The following is a 23,411-nucleotide window of genomic DNA, read 5'->3' as shown; positions in this document are numbered from 1 at the left end:
TGTTCTTTGGAAATATAAATATTAGATAATTGGTCGGCGGATCCTACAGATGATAACAGGCTCTTACAACAATAACATGTCAATGAATGCAGATTAACCATCCCAGCTGTCCAGAAAAACACAGTTCAGCGTGTTGGATTTCTGCCTGCTCGATCATTTGTTGGACCTGGAGGTGCGCAGAGCCAGAGGCATCTTGGCAGTTGTCTGTTATTCTCTCTCAAAGGTAATGGAAAAGCATACTTGACCACCAGTGGAAGCAGAAGGGACATGAAAGCTCTATACAAGGAGAACAAAGCCCTGATCATTAATACTAAAATGTGCATACAATGTATCTTATTCTCTCTTATATTTTTACTTTTTCATATTGTTAGAGGTATGATATGTAATTGCTCATTTTGCTTCCACTTTAATCTGTCCCAATTCCCTGATCTTCCATACTAATGCTATTACTATATGAATCACTTGTAATAAAATTATATAAAGTAAGGCAATTGTTTTTTGACGAGAATAAGAGAATAGCACTTAATAAACTCATTTGTATAGGAAGAACAAAGCGAGACATCTTTTGCAGAGTTGGCTGAAAATCTATAAGACTAACCTTCGTTGTCAAAAGTAATTAAATCACTTAGAATGTTTTGCTAGAGCTGTTAATCTGCTAATGTGTCTAACCCGCCAGTCAACTTTTGTTTTTTGTGTGAATGCCTTGAAAATGATTTCTCATTAACTTTCTGGATGTAGTTACTGTACAGACGTTACTTACATTCACAGATAATACAATACAGCAGTTTCAAGGCTGCCGAGACAAGCCCATTTACTGCCCACACAGTTATCTCAAAGTAATAGAAAAATATACAGATGCGCGTACATGTAGCAAAGTTTACCTGGACTTTCTACATTCTGATAACTTGCTGCAGCGTGATATCTTATCACAGAAAGCAATAGAGTCAGAGATTAACTCTCTGTGTCATAGTGTTGCTAAGGCATTAAGTGTTACACTTTGATACTTTGTATCTATTTGATATTAATACATGTGGTATGTTTAGTAGTTTGTCACAGGAAGAAGTCAACATAATAATAAATACATAACATACAACAACTTATGATACCCTTATTAAAAAGGACCTTTCTTGTTTTCAAGCACATGCGGTTTTATATACCACTATGAAAGCTGATAGCGCACTGAATTCAGCACATTGTCGGCTTTCCCGTTATGTGCCCAGGCTGGAGATATCTGTGCGTTACCAATTTCTGCCCACTGTCAGAAGGGCGTTCCTGACAGTCTAGCTGATAATACTGTCCATAGCTCTGTACTGCCAGAGGGGGCATTCCTTACTGCCCAGCGATGACCCTAAGCTGTGAGGAATGCCCCTTCCCTGACTGTAGTCATCCATAGCTCTGTACTGCCAGAGGGGGCATGCCTTACTGCCCAGCGATGACCCTAAGCTGTGAGGAATGCCCCTTCCCTGACTGTAGTCATCCATAGCTCTGTACTGCCAGAGGGGGCATGCCTTACTGCCCAGCGATGACCCTAAGCTGTGAGGAATGCCCCTTCCCTGACTGTAGTCATCCATAGCTCTGTACTGCCAGAGGGGGCATTCCTTACTGCCCAGCGATGACCCTAAGCTGTGAGGAATGCCCCTTCCCTGACTGTAGTCATCCATAGCTCTGTACTGCCAGAGGGGGCATTCCTTACTGCCCAGCGATGACCCTAAGCTGTGAGGAATGCCCCTTCCCTGACTGTAGTCATCCATAGCTCTGTACTGCCAGAGGGGGTATTCCTTACTGCCCAGCGATGACACTAAGATGTGAGGAACATCCCTCCCCTGACTGTAGTCATCCATAGCCCTGTACTGGGGGGAATTTCTCACAGCTTAGCCCCATCGCTGGATGATAAGGAACGCCCACTCTGACAGTACAAGGCTATGGACGAGTATTGTCGGGGGGAGGGGCTTTCCTCACCTCCCAACTAGACTGCCAGTGGGCTGAGATCGGTAACGACACCGATATATCCAGCCCCGAGGCACATAATGGGAAAGACAACAGTGTGCTGAAATCAGCACACTGTTGGCTTTCCAGCGATAAGTACATGAAAGGTCCTCTTTAAGCAACAAAGTAAAATACAGCTAGTTGTGATCCCTCAAAACTGATGGCAGAGCTACTGTAGATAGGTGAGGGGTTTTGCAAAGTAAACATACCTCCATTTTTGGCTATGATTTTTGCATGTCCAAACAATAACTCAAAAACAGTCAGAAACAACAATATACATTTTTATAAAAATAGTTTTACTTTGCCATATTGGTTTTTGTTCCATAATTGGTATATGTAGCATTGATGTCATGGTGGCAATATATGTATTAATTATTAGTAGTATTAGTAGTTTTACTACTTATGGACCTTTGCCATATTGGCTTCTGCTCCATATGCTGGCACTGTATAAAATAGATATCCATACTGGGAGGCAAGACGCAGGACATTTTCTCACATGTGCATTCCCTGACTGCACAATTATGCCACGATGCGTCACTGGGGCATTGCATCCGGTTATTTGTTTCTGTTACTATATATCCTTCTGATTTTTATGTTGTCCGCCTCCTGACAAAGCCCTGAAGTGGTGAAATGTATTGAGCCGCAGGCACTGGGAATAATTGTTCCATCATGTCTTTTGTTGACTATCATCAAAATGGGATTTGTTCTGAAGATGTGATTGTTGCGTCTATATGTTATAGCATTTCCAGTATATGCATTAAACACTCTGTGGCGTCTTATGCACAGTTGTGCTTGGATCCATAGCATACCAGTTGTGCATTGTTATGAACTTCTGTGTAATATTTGTTACTGTATAAAAATATTATTTTTTATAAACATTTACATTGTTATTTTTGACTTTGGTTGTTTTTCAGCTATTGTTTGAATGTTGAAAGGCCGATTGCTTGACCAAGAAAATACAATTTTAGACCCTCTCAATCCATGTTCACAAGTCAAAGTTCTTTGAACTGGATACACCCCTTTGCCCTGTGTGACAGCTCTGCCAGTCTTCTGGTTGCAGACAGACTGCCATGACTGCCAGTTTATGTAAGATAAACATGGAGAGAGTAGGTGGAGGAGGTGGCTGTGAATTTATTGCCTCATTCTTTGTATTGGCAGACTCTTATTTTGTAACATTACAGTATTAAAATAGCTACTTGAGTCCGAGTGTAGCAGAATGACACAGCTGCAGTTATTTGTATATCTTTCCAGCAGCCTCTTTTCTCTTCTTCCCTTCCCTCTCCATATATTAATATGTAAAAAGTATCAGTAGTCTAATAAATGGAGAAAGAAACAGATTCCATAATAAGATATGTTACATGTTTGGTTTTTTTTCCATTTACCTCTACTTTTCATATTTGATGTTTTATGGAGGTATGTTTTAAAACGATCATCTGCATTATATTTCCAATAACGTCATTTTATAAGTTCAGGAAGCATATTGTTATGTAGTTCTTCTGTTATCAGTTCTGCTTCGCATTTGATGGCACTTGTGTATGTAAAGTACTTCACATAATGCAGCCAACTACTAAATCCTCTGCAATGCTAAAATAAATGTTACTCTGTCCATGGTGCTGAACATGAAATTCATTCAGAGAATGACTTGTTTCACTCCTTACCACTACAGAATGTTCTCAGGTTCCCAGAGGGGGAATATCCAGTCATCTATATAAATTGTACAATGTATTAAAAGTATAATAATACTTATACACCGTACAAACTAATACAATTCTTAGAAAAGGGCACAGAGTAGACATCTTGAGTTTCATGTAAGTAAACACACTCAGATATAAGGAGTTGGTCACAGCACTCATTTAAGGAGCTGTCCAAATTAGAAATCCTATTTTTATATATCTTATGGATTTCTGAAGTCATAGAGGGTGACTCATTGTCAAACATTCTTATATCTAGACTAGAGAGGTTATTGTACAATTGATGGCCTATTCAGTGTAAGTCCAACTCTTGGCACACTTATCAATCCCAAGTGACTACTGACTTCACAGGTGCAGATGGAAGAAACCCGCAGAGAACCAAAGGCACTGGGGAATGCATACTGGATATCATGAGGGAGCCCAGGAGAGGCAAAAGAAGGTATCAGCATTTTTAATTTTCCACACCACCCCTGGGTATTCACTTATTAAATCCCAGGGTTTGAAGAGACTCTGCGGAGTATGATGAAAGCGCTTTCAGTTTAGACCAAACAAGAATGGTCCAAAACAAAACTGGTGAGTGAACCTGGCAAATATTCATAAAAAGAATCTTGCAAGGTTTGCCCATCTCTAAATAGGACTGAGCAGCATGTCCAAGCACAGCTGCTACTAAAAGTATGGAGCCGTGCCTGGTAAACAATGAAGGAAATGTGACACGCCTTACCAGCTCAGCATCTTACAGCAGCTGAACAACAGGAATGCTGAGGGTCAGATCCTTACAAATCTAATAGGAATAGTTTATTTTAGACAGACTATGGACCTATGAATGGTTCAAATGAAGGGGACGTTCGTCTGCCATAATTTCACCCACAGTCCTCATGCAGTGGAAAGTGTGAGCATTATGTATAAAGTAATTTAGGATTAGTGTAGAAACACCTTAAAGAATGAATGAATGTCTCTCAAGGCATTAGTTAATCATATTTCTGCAACTTACTATAAAAATGTTTGAGTTTATATTTTACTCAATGTCACACAGTTATTTCACAGCAAGATACATCTACACACACGTGACCTACAGAAGGCCATAGGAAAGCAAGGATAAGATTTTTAGAGGATTTCTTAACATCTTTTAACATCTTACATTAAGGTTGACAAAACAAGTAAGACAGCTGAGTAGTCACTTTTATTAAGACATATTTTTAAAGGGGTTTTCCAGGTAAAAAACAATGTTTTTAAAAAAGGTCTGTTAGTGCTATCAGTGGGTTAATAACTGCTCCCAAATACCTTTAGCATTGTTTTGAGTGATTTCTGGCTTTCTCTGGGAGCTCCTGGTGTCCTCTGCATTTGTTTACATGGGTAGCTTCCTGCTGTCTAAGGGCTAGTTCACATGGAGTATCTTGGTCCTGATTTTGTTTTTTTTAAATGTAGATTATGAGCCCCACATAGAGCTCACAATGTACATTTTTCCCTATCAGTATGTCTTTTTGGAATATGGGATGGAAATCCATGCAAACACGGGTAGAACATACAAACTCCTTGCAGATGGATTTTTGCCCTTGGTGGGATTTGAACACCAGGACTCCAGCGCTGCAGTGCTAACCACTGAGCCACCGAGTGGCCCCTATCTTGGTCCCAATTTTGACTCGGAGAAGCCACGTCAGAATAGGACCAAAATGCGCCTGCCACGACCGTTGTGGCTTCCAACAGTTGAGGCTTCCCGCACCAGATTAGGCCCAAATGAATGGGCCTAGTCCAGAGGGTGCTGTCGCGAGACGGATGCCGCAGCTGAATCAGCCACGGAATCCGCCTGAAGAAAGGACAGCTTGCTTCTTTTTTCCATGAGCGGGAATAAACTGCTCACGGAAAAAAAAGGACGCTAGCGGTCTACATAGACCTCTATTGTGAGGGGGTGGATTTTGAGGTGGATTCAGCGTCAAAATCCACCCTCTTTTGCCCTGTGTGAATGAGCCCTTAGCCTACAACTACCATTATGTATTGCAGTTCCCTCTCTCACTTCCTCTCTCACAACCCCCCCAATTTCCCTAGCTAGCCTGTGAACTACTAGCCCTACCTACTTAGCTAACTAACTCAGTCCCCCAACCCCATCCCCAGCCCATCATACTTACCTGTCTTCTCATCCTGGAGATGACTTTGAGGTGCTGCTGTCCCCTCTTATGGCCACACCTTGAATCCGGAACTGGCGCCTGCGCAATAGAAAGCTGGCGGAAGCCACGCATGTGCAATAGAACGCTGCTTCTTTTTGCTTCTGACAGTGTTCTGTTGTGCACACACTGGCTCCAGTTCCCTTGTGAAGAAAGTGACGCCCAGCAGAAGAAAAGGATGTGAGTGTTGGTGAGTATGAGGGGGACAGAGAAGTAATGGTGTCCCCCGATCTCTGGAAAAAGCAAAATGTCACCAGGAAATCAGAAAATATTCCTGGGGTGGTCACATGACCGCCCCAGGGATATGGGTAAATATACATTTTTTTTTTAAAGTGAGTAAATTAGAAGTTAGGTGGAGAGAGGGGGTTTAGCTAAGTGGTAAAGCTTTAATTTATCCTGGACAACCCCTTAAAGAAATTATAGAGTTAATAAATGAAGAAAAATTATGTATCTATCTTAATTCTTCAATGATCTGAGCTGCAGAAATACATATATAAACTGCAGAAGCATTACATTTTCTAAGAACAATAAATACATCTATTCTTCTCAGAATTGACATTTGTCGCCGACTTATTCTGCTTCTGCCTTTTTATTTTAAACAAAGCCTCTTCACAGAAGTGTTCTTGAAACAAAAAAAGTAAGGTACTTATTGTGACATGTTAGCAAAGCAGAATGTTTCCTTTTCTGGAAATTTCAATAGAAAATAAACCTAAACCTAAATTAAAATAACATATTTTTGGTAACTAAGACTCTATTTAAAGGTGTTTTTCCATCTCAGCAACTTATTCCCTATCCAAACGGTAGGAAATAAATGTCAGATTAGTAGAGGACTGACAACTGGGGCACCCACTAGTCACAGGAGTGTTTCACTACCTATTTTGGATGGATCACAGGTTGGACAAACATACTCCTACTCCATTAATTTCATTGGGACTGCTGGAGATAGCCAAGTACTTTGACCCTCTGATGGTCCCATTAAAATAAATGAGTTAATAGTTCCCACAATCGTTGCTGCTCGAAGAGCATGCATCCAACCAGTGTCTTACATCGTAGCATTTGACAAACACATATTACTTCATAATTGGGAGTTGAAATCTGAATAGAAAACGACGACGCTCAGAACAGAAAGACATCATACGGTTACTGCACATAAAGATTTAGGAACACAAGGAAGCGCTCATCTCTGGCTGGAGGTATGCTTTCTAACTCGCTTATCTCTTCATTTAACCAATGCCTAATTTACATATTGTAATTTGAACATACTTCTGTGAGTTGCGATATGTGCCATATCAGTCTGTTGGAAGCGTCGGAATTTTTATCACTCACAAAGGCATTTATCACATCCTTATCACTCTTACATGCAATCCTAAATATGTGTGGACTGTTACCTGAAAGCCTCACTTTACAGAATACATATCAAGTTATTTGGAAGGAAATTTACAGCACGTTTTTACACAATTTATAAAAACAGACTTTTTAAAAATCTCTTATTTAATGCTAGGTTCACACCTGTGCTCGGGTTTCGGGGACCCCCTGAATGAAAACCTAATCAGCTTAAAGGGGCTCTATCAGCAAAATCATGCTGCTAGAGCCCCACATATGCGTGAATAGCCTTTAGAAAGGCTATTCAGGCATCGTAAAAGTTATATTAAACTACCCCCCCCCCCCCCCCCGTTTTAAGATAATAACCTAAAAAAGAATGTGCTCTACTTACGGATCGTGCACGCTGGGCAGGCATTCAGGGTGTGTCTTAATCTTCTTCCACGCCTCTTCTTCCTCCGATGTCCTCCGGTCCTGTCTTCCTCCAGCGCTCGCGAACGGACATTGATAGCCTGGGCGCATGCGCAGTAGCTGTAGTAGAAGCCGCATGCTACTGCGCATGCGCCCAGGCCGTTATTTTATATCAGTGTCCGCGAGCGAGCGCCGGGGGAGGACAGGACGCGAAGACATCAGAGGAAGAAGAGGCGGGAAGGAAGATGAAGACACACCCTGAATGCCCGCCCAGCGTGCACGATCCATAAGTAGAGCACATTCTTTTTTAGGTTATTATTTTAAAACGGGGGGATAGTTTAATATAACATTTACGGTGCCTGAATAGCCTTTTTAAAGGCTATGCACGCATATGTGAGGCTCTATCAGCATGATTTTGCTGATAGAGCCCCTTTAAAAAAGCGGTTACCCACGGCCCCCATAGACTATAAGAGGGTCCGACTGATTTACGCCCAAGAAGGGGTGAAAAATGCGGAGATAAAATAATGCTGCTTGCATTTTCCAAGTGAAATGGTGAATGGAATCCCCCAGCGGAGTGCAGGCACAGTTGTGAATCTAGCCTTAGAAGTACAGTGCATCAATCCTCTCCCCCTCCTCACTTTTCTTCATCTTTTCTTATGCTTTACTTGTTAAGCTGGGTTTCCATGTGAATTTTTCTGCAGCTCATTTTTATCAGTAGCAAGTTTGTCAATTGTTCGCTGTTGCTAAAATTTCCCGTAAATGGTGTGTTTTTGATCACTGTGGGTATCTTACTGCTTTCACCTCTGTATTGCACAGGATGAAAGTCACTTAGAAAACCTGCAGCATAAATTGCCATGCTGCTGGTAAAAGACCCAAAGCACAGATCAATTTGCATTACAAGTTTTTTTCGCAGCATGTGGATGCAATTTGTTTAAAGCTCATTTACTTTGCTGCATAGTGCAGTGCTTTAGCTTCCGGCAAGGCTGTGGCGGCTAATCTGCTGCGTGCACATCCTGTGGGAACCCAGCCTAAGCATGAACTCCAGGCTCCAGGGTTTTTTAGTAATTTGTTCTTAAATGTGTTTGTTTTAGTAAACAGAATGACTTACCAGTAAGCTTTATAATATTGTGACGAGTCCCCAGTCTCAGCGCCGATGCTGTGCATAAACAGTACAGCTGTAGGGTTTCCAAAAAATGGTAGAGCTTTGAATAATGTTATATCATGATATTTACAAAAATGATCATATCTATGTATAAGGTATATGAGGTGTACAAACACTAATGTCAAGGAAACCCTGTTTTGCAGTTCATATTCATGTTTTCCTAGCTGGCCTGGAATCAGCTACCTGCGCTGTGACCTCCATCTTGCTATAAGTATTGGCATATCAGAACCCGAGTCTTTTTTCTCCAAGCAGACATCTGACAGATCGCTTTGACAAACATGGGCACCTATTTTATGGGAAAATTGAGGCTAACAGTGTGAGCCGGACTATTCTAGGTTGCATCATTTAGTAAGTAGTGTACAAAGTAGTGTACTTTGTAGCAAATTGTTAACTTGCATGAATAAGACCTGTCAGATATTCTGAAGTATCTATATCAATTAAAGGGGTTTTCCCATCTCTTTCTTTCAGCAGTTTGCCTGCTGTCTCTTCTTTCTCCCCCTCTATGAATGGGACGCTGCAGTATCACAATACTTATGCAGATCAGACAATATGCAGATGCTTCTACAGAATGGACTCAGTGTTATCTGTGTGTTTACATAGAGAGATAACAGACAGGGCTTTATCAGCAAACTGCAATTAACGGAACTGATTTCCCTGCCAGCACCAAGTAAGTGACATCACTGTCCTAGTTCATAGGTCTGTGGTCATAGCAACGCTGCATAAACAATGGAAGGAATAAATTCACATAGCAGGCAAACAAAACAGTATTTCTAAAGCAATATATTTAGCAACAGTCTTCAATTTACATAAGTTACCAGTATAGATAGGCTCCTTGAGATGGGACAACCCCTCTAATTATTGTATCCTCCATAATATAACAATATTGGAAGTTATAAGTTTTCTTATTACTGTCTTATTAATCTGTTATTCCTCCAAGAAATGTATGAGTAAATTGACAACTGTGCGTTACACCAGTCCTTTCGTACCCTTATACTGTCCAATCACTGCTAACATTGTAACAATATGCAGAAACACCTTTGACATGTCAATGTAACACTTAACTATTCAGAAATTTCTAGGAGGAATAAAATAGTTACAACACAATGGACATTTCTGTTTACTAAAACAGGCATGACAGGAGAGCTAAGAGTTCCTCTATAAATGTCCTCTTTCATTTAAATAAAAGGGCATAAATCACATACAAGGGTGTCCCAAAAAAATGTATACACATTTTAGCAGCTGATAACTCAATTATTTATTCCTTCTTTACAGACTGAACCCATTAAACCGAGTGATGGCATACAGACTTGACTTTGAAGAAAGGAAATTTATTCTAAAATGCTACTGGAAGTATGAAAACGCAGTAGAAGTGCAAAGACAATTTAGGAGGGAGTTTAACAAAGAACCACCTACACGAGTTACCATCACTCGAATTAGAGATAAGTTTGAAGCTGATGGAACTGTTCAGGACGTCCATAAGAAGTGTTCTGGAAGACCACGTACCTCGACAAGCCCCATAAAAGAAGAAAGATGGGGCACCTCCACACTACCATGTGTTATTCTCAGGTCCCCAGTAGCTGCAATTGTGTCTGTTAATCGAACCATTTAATTTGAATGTGGCCTCATCACTCCACACAATCTTTGTGGGAAAGTGTGCATCTTCGTTACATCGTTCCAAGTGCCACTCGCAATACTGTACTCTTTGGTCTGGATCATCGTCATTAAGAGCATGGACTAATCTTGGAATGTAACTTCTCCACTGACAACGTTTCATGATGCGATGGACTGATGATTTTTAAAATCCCTACTTCATGACTAGCTTGCTGCAAAGACTTTCTTGGACTTCGTTGAAACGTTTCCAGTAATCTTTCTTCTTTTATGGGGCTTGTCGAGGTACGTGGTCTTCCGGAACGCTTCTTATGGACGTCCTGAACAGTTCCATCAGCTTCAAACTTATCTCTAATTCGAGTGATGGTAACTCGTGTAGGTGGTTCTTTGTTAAACTCCCTCCTAAATTGTCTTTGCACTTCTACTGCGTTTTCATACTTCCAGTAGCATTTTAGAATAAATTTCCTATCTTCAAAGTCAAGTCTGTATGCCATCACTCGGTTTAATAGGTTCAGTCTGTAAAGAAAGAATACATAATTGAGTTATCAGCTGCTAAAATGTGTATACATTTTTTTGGAACACCCTGTATAGGCATATAAAGGAAGCTTGGTAATATGTCTTATCTGAGAAAAATGCTTCTTTCTCCTTTACTGAACTGCCTCCTTACCAAAGAGAGATTGCAACATCCTCCTTCTCCCCCCTCCCCTCTCCATCGGTTTCTGTGTTCTGGATTGTAAACAGTTAAACAGTGTGAGTGACGATAAGGAAAGCAGCCAATAATGTGAAAAAGAAAATATATCTATTTCATAAGATATATTGCAAAGTTTTTTTATATTCTTTTTTTTATCATATAATTTTAGATTTTATTATATTCTGTTATATGAAAAGTCGTTTTACAGTTAGCGATAGTCTTTAGCAGTCCAATTGCTTTATTCACAGGTTAATCTACTTCTCTATATACTATATGTCCTGTAAGGTCTTGGGGCTTTTTCTAAGAGACAAAGAGAGTTATAGAGAAGATTCTCCTTTAGTTACTGTTTGTTGTGTATACAGCTAGTCTCCACCAACCAGCTCATAGAGAAATGCAAACTACAGACAGAATCTGCAGAAGCTAAAATTAATAAAAGAAAATGCAAAATATAAGTAATATACCGTATTTTTCGGACTATAAGACCTAGGTTTTAGAGGAGGAAAATAGGGGAAAAAAATTTAAAGCAAAAAAATGGTAAAATATTTAATATATGGGAGTTGTTTTGTAACAGCTGCAAGGCCACATTGACAGTTGACCCTGCAGCTGTACAGGGCATAGAGCGATTTTTTGTGGGAACAGATGTACTTTTTAGTTATACCATTTTGGGAAATGTTTATTGCTTAGATCACCTTTTATTTATATCATAGGCAGAACGGTGAAAAAATAAACGGTATTGCCATCTATGGGAGATTCTGTACATTACTATAGAGGCTGGTCATAGATCAATAGTAATATTGCTATGACAGGCCTGGGAGCCTTCAGGAGGCTCCCGGCTGTCATAGGAACAGGTCAGCTCCTGCGGTCTAGCCGCAAAGGAGCCGGCCTGCAACTTTACAGGTATGGGGCCGATGGAGACCGACCCTGGGGGATATTCTTAAACTTTAGGGGAGACTTTAAGAACTAATGGCAGGTGTCTCCGCTGTATGTTACAGCGGAGACCCAGTTGCTGAAATAGAGCGGCTGCCATTAGCTTTACAGGCCCAGCATCCACGGATCCCGGGGAGGGTTCTAGCTGCCGGGCCCACAGCATCGCCACACTCCTGCCACTGCAGAAGCGTGGCAAAAACTGCAATTCTGCTTCTCTGTCCTCCACATTCAGACTATATGACGCACCCCCATTTTACCCCAAAAGTGCATCTTATTGTCTGAAAAATACAGTAGTTGCCAAAAATATTGTTACTCCTAATATACGCATATGTCCTCAGGAAATGTATTGCAACATTCAATTCCATATCTTACTTTAAGACTTATAATTTACTATATCTTATGAGAAAGACATTTTGAGGTGAGTTGCAGAAACACACACCTTTGACAAAGGGAATGGTAACATAGAGTTGTCAATTTATTCATAAATTCCTAGATAAGAGGTCCAGATTTATATTTTCATGGGAAATATGATGGTTTACTTAAAAAACATACCAGGAGAGCTGAACTGTCTTCTTTAAAGAGGACCTTTCATCAGATTGCCCACAGGCAGTTCCATATACTGCTGGAAAGCTGACAGTGCGCTGAATGCAGCGCACTATCGGCTTTCCCGATCTGTGCCCGGTGTAAAGCGCTATCAGTCCCAGTACCGTAGCATTTTAGTGTCAGAAGGTGTCAGCCTTTAGTGTCAGCCTATCGCGCTGTAGAGTCTGAGTGGGGAGAAACGCCCCCTCCCTCTGCTCACAGCGCTCGTCCATAGACGAGTATTATCAGGAGGGGAGGGGGCGTTCCTCCCCGCTCACACTGTACAGCACGATAGGCACTGCTGGGCAGAAGGGCGTCCCTGGCTAAGTGTCAGAAACGCCCTTCTGACTGTAAAGCGCTACGGTACCGGGACCGATAGCGCTTTACACCGGGCACAGATCGGGAAAGCCGATAGTGTGCTGAATTCAGCGCACTGTCAGCTTTCCAGCAGTATATAGAACTGCCTGTGCCCAAATCGGTGAAAGGTCCTCTTTAAATAAACAGAAAAATATTGTATATCAATTTCTCAGGATATGTATTAACCCTATTATACCATTTCATTCAATGTGTAATTTTCTTTTTATGAGTCGTATACTGTATATCACACACACACATCTTATGAGAAAGACATGTTGAAATAAATAAGTTTAATTGTATGCAGAGCAAAAGTATAACCATGAAAAATCAAACACCAGCATGATAAATTCTGGAAATCCGAAAGGGCTAGACTAGGGCACGTGATACATTATCAGACAGTAGTGCAGGGGGCTGATGATGAAGTCTTCAAAGAGATAACTTAGGGGCAATTTTCCTTTTGAACTTAAGAACAGCCACTGAATATCTCCAATTGGTATTCATCAATACAGCAGAGAACTTATATCATGTAAACCAGCTCCAATAAAATAGCTCTTTTCTTTCATCATTTTGCCGACTGACTGTATTAACAGGGGTAAATAAACTGAAGGCCAGATGTGGTGTTTGATAGGTATTCTGTGAATACAAATTCAGTACACATGGTAAAGCCCATGTTCTATTTTATAAACCACGATATAGGAAACCTTATACATATATATAGAGAGAGAGATCAATTAAAGGGAAGGTAACTGCACTTACTGTAGGTACTATATTCAGAGTAATCTCTACCTTAGGAGACTATGTATCTGCTTGGAAATTTTCCATGTAGACAGGTTCCTGTGCAGACCAGGTCACCCTGGTCACTATGGAAAGTATATAGTCCCATTTTTGCAAACTCAAATGTAGCCAATATAACCGAATTTTATCTACAAGTTCGGTAGTTGTCTGTACATAAAAAAAACAGAAATAATTCCAGTTTGCATAACAGTTTTGTAAATCGCAGATAGAATACAGGTATGTGCACACTTTTCTTCGGTGATTCTGGATCTGCGATTAAAGGAGTATTACTTTCTGTCTCAATTATTTATAGTTTACAGGATCTATGCTTGCAGTCTGTTAATAGTAGCCTTTATTGTTTTCTTCTACAGCATAAAAATCAGGTCCTGACAATGTGATGGACATACCGGTGCAGAACTTGTTACAAGACAGAACTCTAATAACTGTAACTGTCCATCACATAACCAAGAAGATTTTTGTCACTGGATAGAAAACATAAAAGGTTATTATAACAGACGCATTTAAATTAATACTATTGTTCACAATTTAATCTCCTTTCATAGAGCATGTTATTCTGCACCAAAATGTAGTGCACTTTAATTAAGAATGTAGCTGCTTCTGCATGAAAAGCCTCTCTAAAGTTCCTGCCACGAGGTGCCCCTCTTCTAGCTGAATAGAAGTTCACTTCCTGTTGTTAGATACATAGATACGTTAGATAAGTAAGATGTAATCACTATGAATGGAGGTGTGAGGTGCTTTTCTCTTTTCATACAGTGAATGTAGAGGGGAGGGGACGATTCTCCTCCTATACACCACACACGTCTATAAACTGTACTGTGCAAATAACTGAATATTCTACAAATCTCACAGCTTACTTGTATACAGCAGCTTAACTAGGAATGGCGGGGCTCCGTGGCGAATTTTTGACATGCCCCCCCCCCCCCCCCGACTGACACCGAAGACTCAGACCGCCCCCCCCCCCCGCCCTCCGCATTCCTGCGTGCACTATTATGCCCCATAGAAGCCCCTGCACACAGTATTATACCCCATAGTGGCCCCTATACGCAGTAATATACTCCATAGTGGCCCCTGCCCACAGCATTATACCCCATAGTGGCCCCTTCACCCAGTATTATGCCCCATTGTGGACACCCATTAACAATTATTATACTCTGGGATCTTTTAAGACCCCAGAGTATAATAATCGGAGACCTAGGATGGATACAAAAATTTAAAAAACCATGGTTACTTACCTATCTCTGCGCTCCCTGCTAATGGCGGCCATCTTCAATGACATCCGGGATGTCACGTGACCCGGGGGGCCTGCATCGCAACGCAAAGGACACAGGCCCTGGTCATGTGATGTCAGGAACATCCCACAAGTAGGACCGAAGCCTGCCCGGAGAGAAAAGTAACACTGTTTGTTTTATGTTCCCTTACCTCTCCTGGGCCTCCAATCGTTATACTCTGAAAAGACTCCCAAGTGTAATAATAGTGTTTGTGGGGCCCGTGGCATCACTTATCCGGGCCAGTTACCTGCTGGAGTTACTACAGCCTATTAAAAAAACCAAAAAAAAAAAAATGCAGTGCTAGCAGCTGTCACCGGGCCCCCTAATGTCCTGGGCCCTGTGGCAGCCACTACTGCTGCTACACCGGTAGTTACGCCCCTGCTTGTATATACTTCTGGCTGCTTGTGTAATTGCATATCAGATACTATTCACAGACAGCAAGCAGTTTTCCTAATTGCAGACATAGTTTCTTTTCCTGTGTTTTAGTTGTATTACGTGTGCATGTATTTGCCATGTATTTGCCCTGTATTTACAGTCCAATGATCCTTGATCTTCAATTTTTTTGTCACTTGAGCCTTCCTCAGCTATTTGTTTGCTCTTGTACAATTATTCCTGGCAGAATGGCAGAACAGTATCAGTAATAGATAGGGGAGAGGTGCAGACTTCTCCTTATTGCATGCGCCCACAACGTCAAAGGCAAACTCAAAGTGTGCTGCAGCCATAATGGGGATATACAGTACAAAGCTTTATACAGACATAGAACAGACTTGCTCAGCAAGACCCTGCATTAATTTCAACTTTTTCGGGTTTATCCACTAACAGGTGACAATATTTACATTCCTTGCTCTTAGATTGGGTGTCTCTATATGTACTAAAACTGGCACATACTATGTCCTGGTACTACCAGTGTTAGGACCATGTTTTCAGCAGAGCCTAGAGCTGAAGAGCCTTGGAGTGAGAAAGTATAGTGTATAAAGGGTTCCTAATTTATGGGGTTGATCTGAATTTATTGGTGTTGTTAATAGAGGCTGGGAAAGACTGCAAAAGCTAACCCAAAGATTTCTCAGCAGGAATTATGCTGGTCTGAGCCAGACAGAGAAGAAAAGGAAAGAGAATATCTGTAATCAGAGAAGGTATCACTTGTATCACTCAATTTATAGATGGTTTGTCACTTCTTCTGGCTTTTCTATAAGATTAAATTCCATTAAGGGATAAGAATTCTGAAGCAGCTATACTTTAATTATGGATCTACAGCTTATAATAGCAATACACTGAATTGCAAGCAATCTTGTGGACAGCACCTGTCACTCAATACGTAAATTAATGAACAGTGATGCAGAAAGTATTTTGTAACATAGGCCTAAAAGACAATTCAGTGTTATCATTCTTTTTACAATAGCATGTGTCCCTATAGTCTAATACTACCCATGATGTCTGCGCACTAGCATACTGTACACAGCCTTCTGACCAGATGAATGGTAGCATCCAGTTGACCATTTATTCATTCATGTTCTAGAGGAATATTGGAAAAAAGGGTCTCCAGGACTGTTACTAATTATTTACTAATATATGTCAAGAGAGCATACAGATCTTTAGTAACTATTATGACTCCTGTCTGTGAATGCCTCTGATCAGTACTATATTCGCTTGTACAGTCTCCAATGTGATAATATTCTTTACATCATCTATGTAGATACTAGTATCTGACCACTATATGTCTACTGTATTGTGGTAGTTTTTGTTATATTATTGCTTTTATAATACTGCCACCATTCTTGAGGTTTTCGCTCCTCAGGGTTTCTCCAGATGTCCAGTGTCCTCTCCCCTCCCACTTCCTGGTTTTCAGTTCATACAGCAGCTACTCCTGATATGGACAGTTTACTTATTGTAATTTAATCCCAAGGACTTGTACTCTGACGTCTGCTTATTGTAATTTGCATCCATAGATTACCAAGATACTGATCAAGCACTGTATGGGCCGTGGGATCTGAAAAACCTGGGGCACAAAAAAGTAATAAAAATGCACCATATATCAGAATATGTAGATTAGAATTGTGATATAATTTGCACCAGAAAACTGGTGTACATGATTTAGACCTAATTCTCTATGTTTTTTAGATACTTTTAAACAGTTTCTGCTCCTTGTCTGGCAGGTAGGCAGATCATCTCAAAATGGGGGTGAATAATAACATCTTAAAAGTTTAAGACTGTCCAGTCTAACTTTGCAAAAGTTAGACAATATTAGTTTATTTGCCCCATACTATTTAGCTGTGGAGGACTGGATATAGGTTAATATATATTTTTTATTTTACTAGTCACATTTATAGCACCTACAGGCTTAAAAAAAATACTCAAGCAACCCTTTTAAAAACCACAAGAACTTACTACATAAAGTATATTGGAAAAGATATAACTTGTTACTTTACAATAAATTGCCATTATTTGCTGTACATTATTTGCTGTAGCCAATACATGCTATAAGCATTCATCTCCAATAAAGTTCTCTATGGATGGGACATGATGTTCAGGCTAAGGCCCCACTTTGTGGAAAAGACATAGGAGTGGCTACAGAAGTCATGGAAAATACAAAAGAAGCACGTATACTTCTCACTTCTTCTCAATCTACTCCTGCCTTGGCTCAAAAAACAAAAACAAAAAACCTTTGAAATCTGCAACAAAAAGAGCTACGTAACATGGCTTAGCCTCATAAGAAGATTCTGTTATACAGAGCATACAATAAACACAAGCAACACAAAAGCAGCTGATGAAGATCACTTATAGACATTATAAAGCCCCATGTGACACAATTGTACGGTGTATTCAGCTGAAATATTCCCCGAGGTAGTACACCTGGCAGACAAGTACTGGCAAACATACGCTTTTGTCAGTTTTAACTAAGCTATTATTTGATTGTATCTTGGAAAAACAAATCCTCACGTGGCTGTATTGCGTAGACTTCCCTTTTACAGTCTATGTGACCATTAGGCTTCCAATTTACTATCATTTTAATTGATTACTTCCATTTTGTCTAATGTTATCTCTTAATACACCCCAATATTCATTCTGTCCTAATAGGGTCACTTCAGATTTGTATTGGTGTGATAAAATGCATCAGTTTGTAGTTTATCATCATGTTTTAGTGCAGTCTTGGATACAGATTTTTGTGGCCAAAGTTAAGAGTAGATACAAAAAGAAGTAAATCTACAGAGCAGCGTTAAATTAAATGTCAGTGAATGAGGGCTATTCACGTGACTGTTATTTTGATGGTCCTTTGTCTCACACCGTCAAAATATAGGTCATGTGCCATTTTTTGCCTTTTTCACAGATTCCTCCATACACTCAAATACATGGGGTATGGCCATTTGACATCTTGGTCATCTGAATGTAGCCTTATACTTGTCCTCTCTCTTGTGACCACTCCTTACTTTAATTTCAATGGGTACCTCACTGCATGGGGAATAACTTTCTGAGTGTGTGAGGGCCAACTGCTGGGAACCCCACCGATCCAGATATTGAGGATCCCGTATGCCCCATATAAATTGAGAAGCATTCAGTTTCATAGGACAACTGGAGAATGCACTCAATTTCTCATCTGCAGTCTGATAGAGATGATTGGAGCAGCACTGCACATGTGCGGACAGCAGTTCCATTCATACAGGATCCCATTTTCATAATCAGTGGGAGTCTCAACAGCTGGACTCCATGATTAGATTGTCCCCTGTGGGTCTGATTAATTTAGGAGGCCTAGTCTGAAAAAATTTAGAGGGGACTAAGAAATTTGGGGACCTAGTCTGGGGCCTGATAGATTTAGGGTCCATTCACACGGAGGAAAATGGTGCTGAATTTGGTGCTGAATTTCAGCATTGATAAAAAAAAGCCTCCCATTGACTTCAATGGGCTAGTTCACACGGGGCAAGAGGGGGCGGATTTTTCCACTGAATCCTCCTCAAAACCCGCCCCCTCACAATAGAGGTCTATGTAGACCGCTAGCGATCTTTTTTCCACAAGCGGTTTGTTCCCGCTCGCAGGAAAAAGAAATGAGCTGCCTTTTCTTGAGGTGGACGTCGCGGTGGAAATCACTGTGGCGCATCGGCGTCAAGGCAATCCCTAGGGACTAGGCCCATACTCTGGAGCGGGAAGTTGCGACTGTCAGAACCCGCGACAGTCACAGCTAGCCACGGCAGGCGCATTTTGGTAATGATTCTGACGCACTTCCCGCGTCAAAATCAGGACCAAAATACACGGTCAGTAGCCCTGTGTGAACTAGCCCAATGGGTTCCTTTTTCTGCTAGCAGAATTTTCTGCCAGCAGAAATCCTGCTAGCAGAAAAAGGAACCCATTGAAATCAATGGGAGGCATTTTTTTCAGCGCTGAAATTCTGCACCAAATTCAGCGCCATTTTCCTCCATGTGAATGGACCCTTAGGCTCGGTTCACAACTGTGTCCGGTCTCAGTACAGGCATTTTGTTTGCCTCTCCTAATCAAAAATGCAGAGTGAAAAGCACTGCAAGCAGTGCATTTCTCTCTGCATTTTTTGCCCTTTTCGTGCTGAAACCGAACGGAAACCACGCAGACTCCATTATAGTTATGCAGATTAGGTTTCTGTTAAGGGGTCCCCAAGTGGACCCCCTGAATGGAAACGCGTGTACAGATGTGAACCAAGCCTCAGGGGACTGGTTTCAAGTTTGATAAATGTAACAAGTCTGGCCCAGGATGTGTTTAATTTAGTGGTCCAGGTCTGAGGTCTGATAAATATGGGGGTCTCGTTTCGGGGGTCTATTAAATTTAGTGAGCATGTTCTGGGGTGAGTCTGTTCCAGGGTCTAAATATATGTTGTTATGTCAACATCTTTATATGTTAATCTACAGTTTCTATTTTCTATAATTTTGTACAGACCAGCATTAAAGTGATTGGTACAAAAGTCAGAATTTTATAAAATCAGACCATTCTACTTAAATAAAGCCGTATTATATACAGGAAAAGATGGCTCAGATAGAAAGACAAGGTTTTAGCATTAAGTAAGACCTACCATAGATGGGAATGAAGGCAATGCCTCCTCTTACCGTCACAGATTTGCTGCTAATGAAGCAAGCCAATGGGGTGCAGCATCTGTATAAGACTGTCTATGTCTCCTTGCTGCTGTCCTTGTGACATTAGAAATGAAACAAAAAAACATTAATGGAAGGAAAACTTGTTTGAAGATAATTGGTTAGATCTACCGAATGGAAAAAAAATTAAAAAAGGGAAAATATGAGCGAATCTTTTGAAAAGGAAACTAATTAAAATTGGCTAATCCGATCCTATTACTGTCTGAAAGACTGTGACCGAGTCAGAAAAATAATACACTGACAGTTTCTGGCGTAACTGGACTGCGCTTTAACAGTTTCCTCACATTACGTATGACTTTGAAGTGGTTAAATAACCTGGAGAGCTGTCTCAAAAAACTTCAGGCTTTTAAGAAACAAATGCATCAATTAAAGCAAATAGAAAAGTGCAATGTAAGGAAACCTCTGCCTATCTGCAGTAATGCCAGCAGGTTTGTACTGAATATATTTTCCCTGTTTGGTTCAATAGTTGGCGTCTTTATATAAAGTTATAAGTGAAAAGATATTTTGCATGTACACACCTCCATCTATACGTGAATTGACATGAACAGGCGGTAACTCCACCCAATACTGAGAGATCATTAACGGAACAGTCTGGTAATTATTGTAATTAACCATTAGGGGGTCTTTCTGTATGTCTCAGCTCAGTGGCAAACACTCAATTAATTCATTTGGAATAATTATGATTCTTATATTTTATATTGTTGCAATTTGGTACAAATAATACACCATAACCATTATACATTCATTAAAAAAACCTGTCCTTTGGATAATTGGAGATTTGCAATCTCAGCGCTTACAACAGGAATGAGTCTCTATAGTGCAGCCACTTTGCTGATGGTGACCGCATGAGCACACTAGCAATGGCCCATGGCTGCCAGTAACCCACTAACCCTACTTCTATGAAGGTGTTAATAGAGAACTAAATGAATATCATCTGGAACTTATCAGTCAAAATCAAGTACATTTTCCAAAATTTAACCCTATTACTGAAACTTAAGATATATGTTTCTTGCCAATTCTAAAATACATAGCCCCTTGTCAAAAGGTTAAGTATCTCCACTGCATAGTGGTGTCTCCATCAGTATGGAATAAGTCATCAGTAAGAAAATTCAATTTGGGGACAGAAAAGCACTTTGAGGCTAAGGTCTCACATAGCGAACTGGAGCCAAAAACACCCCATTTCAGAAAGAGGGTTGCTTCCACAACCTTACATGCAAGTTGTAGAAGGATTGATTCACACTGTGGGAACCTAAATGTGATCTTGCTCAGAACAGGAACGGTAAACAGGTGCTTGTTTTTCTTAGGTTATCTGTTATGACAGCTCATTACATATACTATATAGTACATGTTATTGACCAGGGTCGGACTGGCCCACCGGGGAACCTATTTTTCACCAGAGGGCCCCCTGACTTTAGTCGGCCCAATCAGGTCCCCAATCCGAGATGCCCAAGAGAGGTGAGGTAAGGTGAGTATAAGTGTTTATTTTCCATAACCTCCCCTGGTTCCTCTAATTGTTATACGCTGGGGTCTGAGGTGACGCCAGTGTATAATAATAGCACTGAAACTAATCAGAGTGCTGAACCTCACAAATATTCATCGCATTTTGTGGGATTCACCTGAAGCGGGTTAAAGGGGACTCTTGATATCATTTTATACTGTGTGGGCCACTGTGGGTAGCATATTATACTATGTGGAGTCCCTGTGGAGCATATTTTACAGTATGGGTCCACTGAGGAGCATATTATACTGTTTGGGTCCACTATCGAGCATATTATGCAATGTGGGGGCCACTGTGGAGCATAGCATACTGTATTAGGGTCACTGTGAAGCATATTATACTGTTTGGGGTCACTGTGCAGCATATTATACTGTGTGAGGGGCCATAATGGAGCATATTATACTTTGTGGGGGCCAATAGGAAACATATTATACTGTGTGGTGACTATAGTGAGCATATTACACTTTGTAGGGCCCCTTCATTGTTTACATCACACACCATCTACTTTATAGCAGACGTGTGATATTACTCAAATAAACCAGTGTAATATAAATAGCGAAGGGTGAGGGCTCTCGCAAAAGCACCATGGTCCCTTCAAACAGTTGATCAGCAGGGGCCCTGGGTGGTAGACCCCCCTCTTAGATATGTTAGACTGTTAGGACCCCGCAGATCAGATATTTGCTAGAACACATAGTTTCCAGTGTGTCCATGCTGGGCTGTCTGCTGCTGACTCACCATATTTTTGATAACCACAGTTGTGGGTCACACTGATCACTTGCCATACATAGTGTAGAGGTGGGTTTAGGTAGTTCAGTGGTGCACATCATATGGCGGGTGAGTAGCATGGCATTGTTACCTCTAGTCGCGCTGTGTCAGTACAGCTGATCTGCAGGGGTCCTGGTGGTGGTGGGCCCCTAGAAACAATTCCATTGGTAAGTTTAGACATTCCAATCCAACACTATTATCAACCATGTTGCAGAAATGCAGCATTTTTGGCTATGCAGTGTGGGAAAAAACAAAGCTTTTTACAGTACCTGCAAAGTGGATGAGATTTTGGTCACCCACACATTGGAGAAATAAAACAGTTGCATAAGCGCTGCTTTTTGAGGCTAAGGCTAAAGCCCCACGTAGCACAAACGCAGCTTTTTTTGTTGCAGATTTTGCTGCGTTTTTTTGAACCAAGGCCAGGAGTGGGTTGAGCAGAAAGGAGAACTATAAATGCTTCCTTTATATTTCCCACTCCTTTTGTGGCCACTCCTAGGTTTGGCTCAAAAAAATGCAGTAAAAACTGCAACAAAAAAACTGCTTTTCCTCAGCCTAAAGCCCCACATTGCAGAAACGCAGCACTTTTTCAAGTGTGGAAACGGAAAAAACTTAGTTGGGACAAATTTATGAACACTTTGTAAAAGAAAAACTGTCTCTGTTGCCCAAAGCAGCCAATCACAGTGCAGCTTTCATTTTTCAAGAGCAGTAAAAGATATGAAAGCTGTGCTGTGATTGGTTGCGAGTTCTTTGTATTTGTTTGTGTGATACAGTACAATGCAATATACTGAGTCGCTTGTTATCTCTGAAGAAGCTGCACTCAGGTTTCATCTCCTTGTTAGCCAATGTAGAAAAATATTCTCCAGATCATAGTAAATATACAGAGCAAACAAAAGCATCCATATCCTTAATATTGTAATGCAAACACAAGATAAAATTAGAAAGAGGAGTTGAATGAAATGTGTATGTGCGGTATTCTTGTAAGAAAACGGAACAAGCCAGAGATGCTACAGAGAAGGGATGAGGTGTATTCTACTCGCAGAAAATGGCCGTAAGATATTACTACTCATAGATGAAATTAAAGGG

At 40.7% G+C, this 23,411-nt stretch overlaps 1 protein-coding gene across 1 annotated transcript in view; it reads right to left on the bottom strand.

The window, feature by feature from the left end:
* The window catches only part of TMEM132B (transmembrane protein 132B), a 428,290-nt gene that overhangs the window by 296,495 nt on the left and 108,384 nt on the right, over nt 1-23,411 (bottom strand). The window lies entirely within an intron of this gene.

This window comes from Leptodactylus fuscus, chromosome 1 (assembly GCF_031893055.1).
Source record: "Leptodactylus fuscus isolate aLepFus1 chromosome 1, aLepFus1.hap2, whole genome shotgun sequence".
Classification (NCBI taxonomy): domain Eukaryota; kingdom Metazoa; phylum Chordata; class Amphibia; order Anura; family Leptodactylidae; genus Leptodactylus; species Leptodactylus fuscus.
Note: the sequence above shows the minus strand (reverse complement) of the source record. Positions and strands in the feature narration are given on the sequence as shown.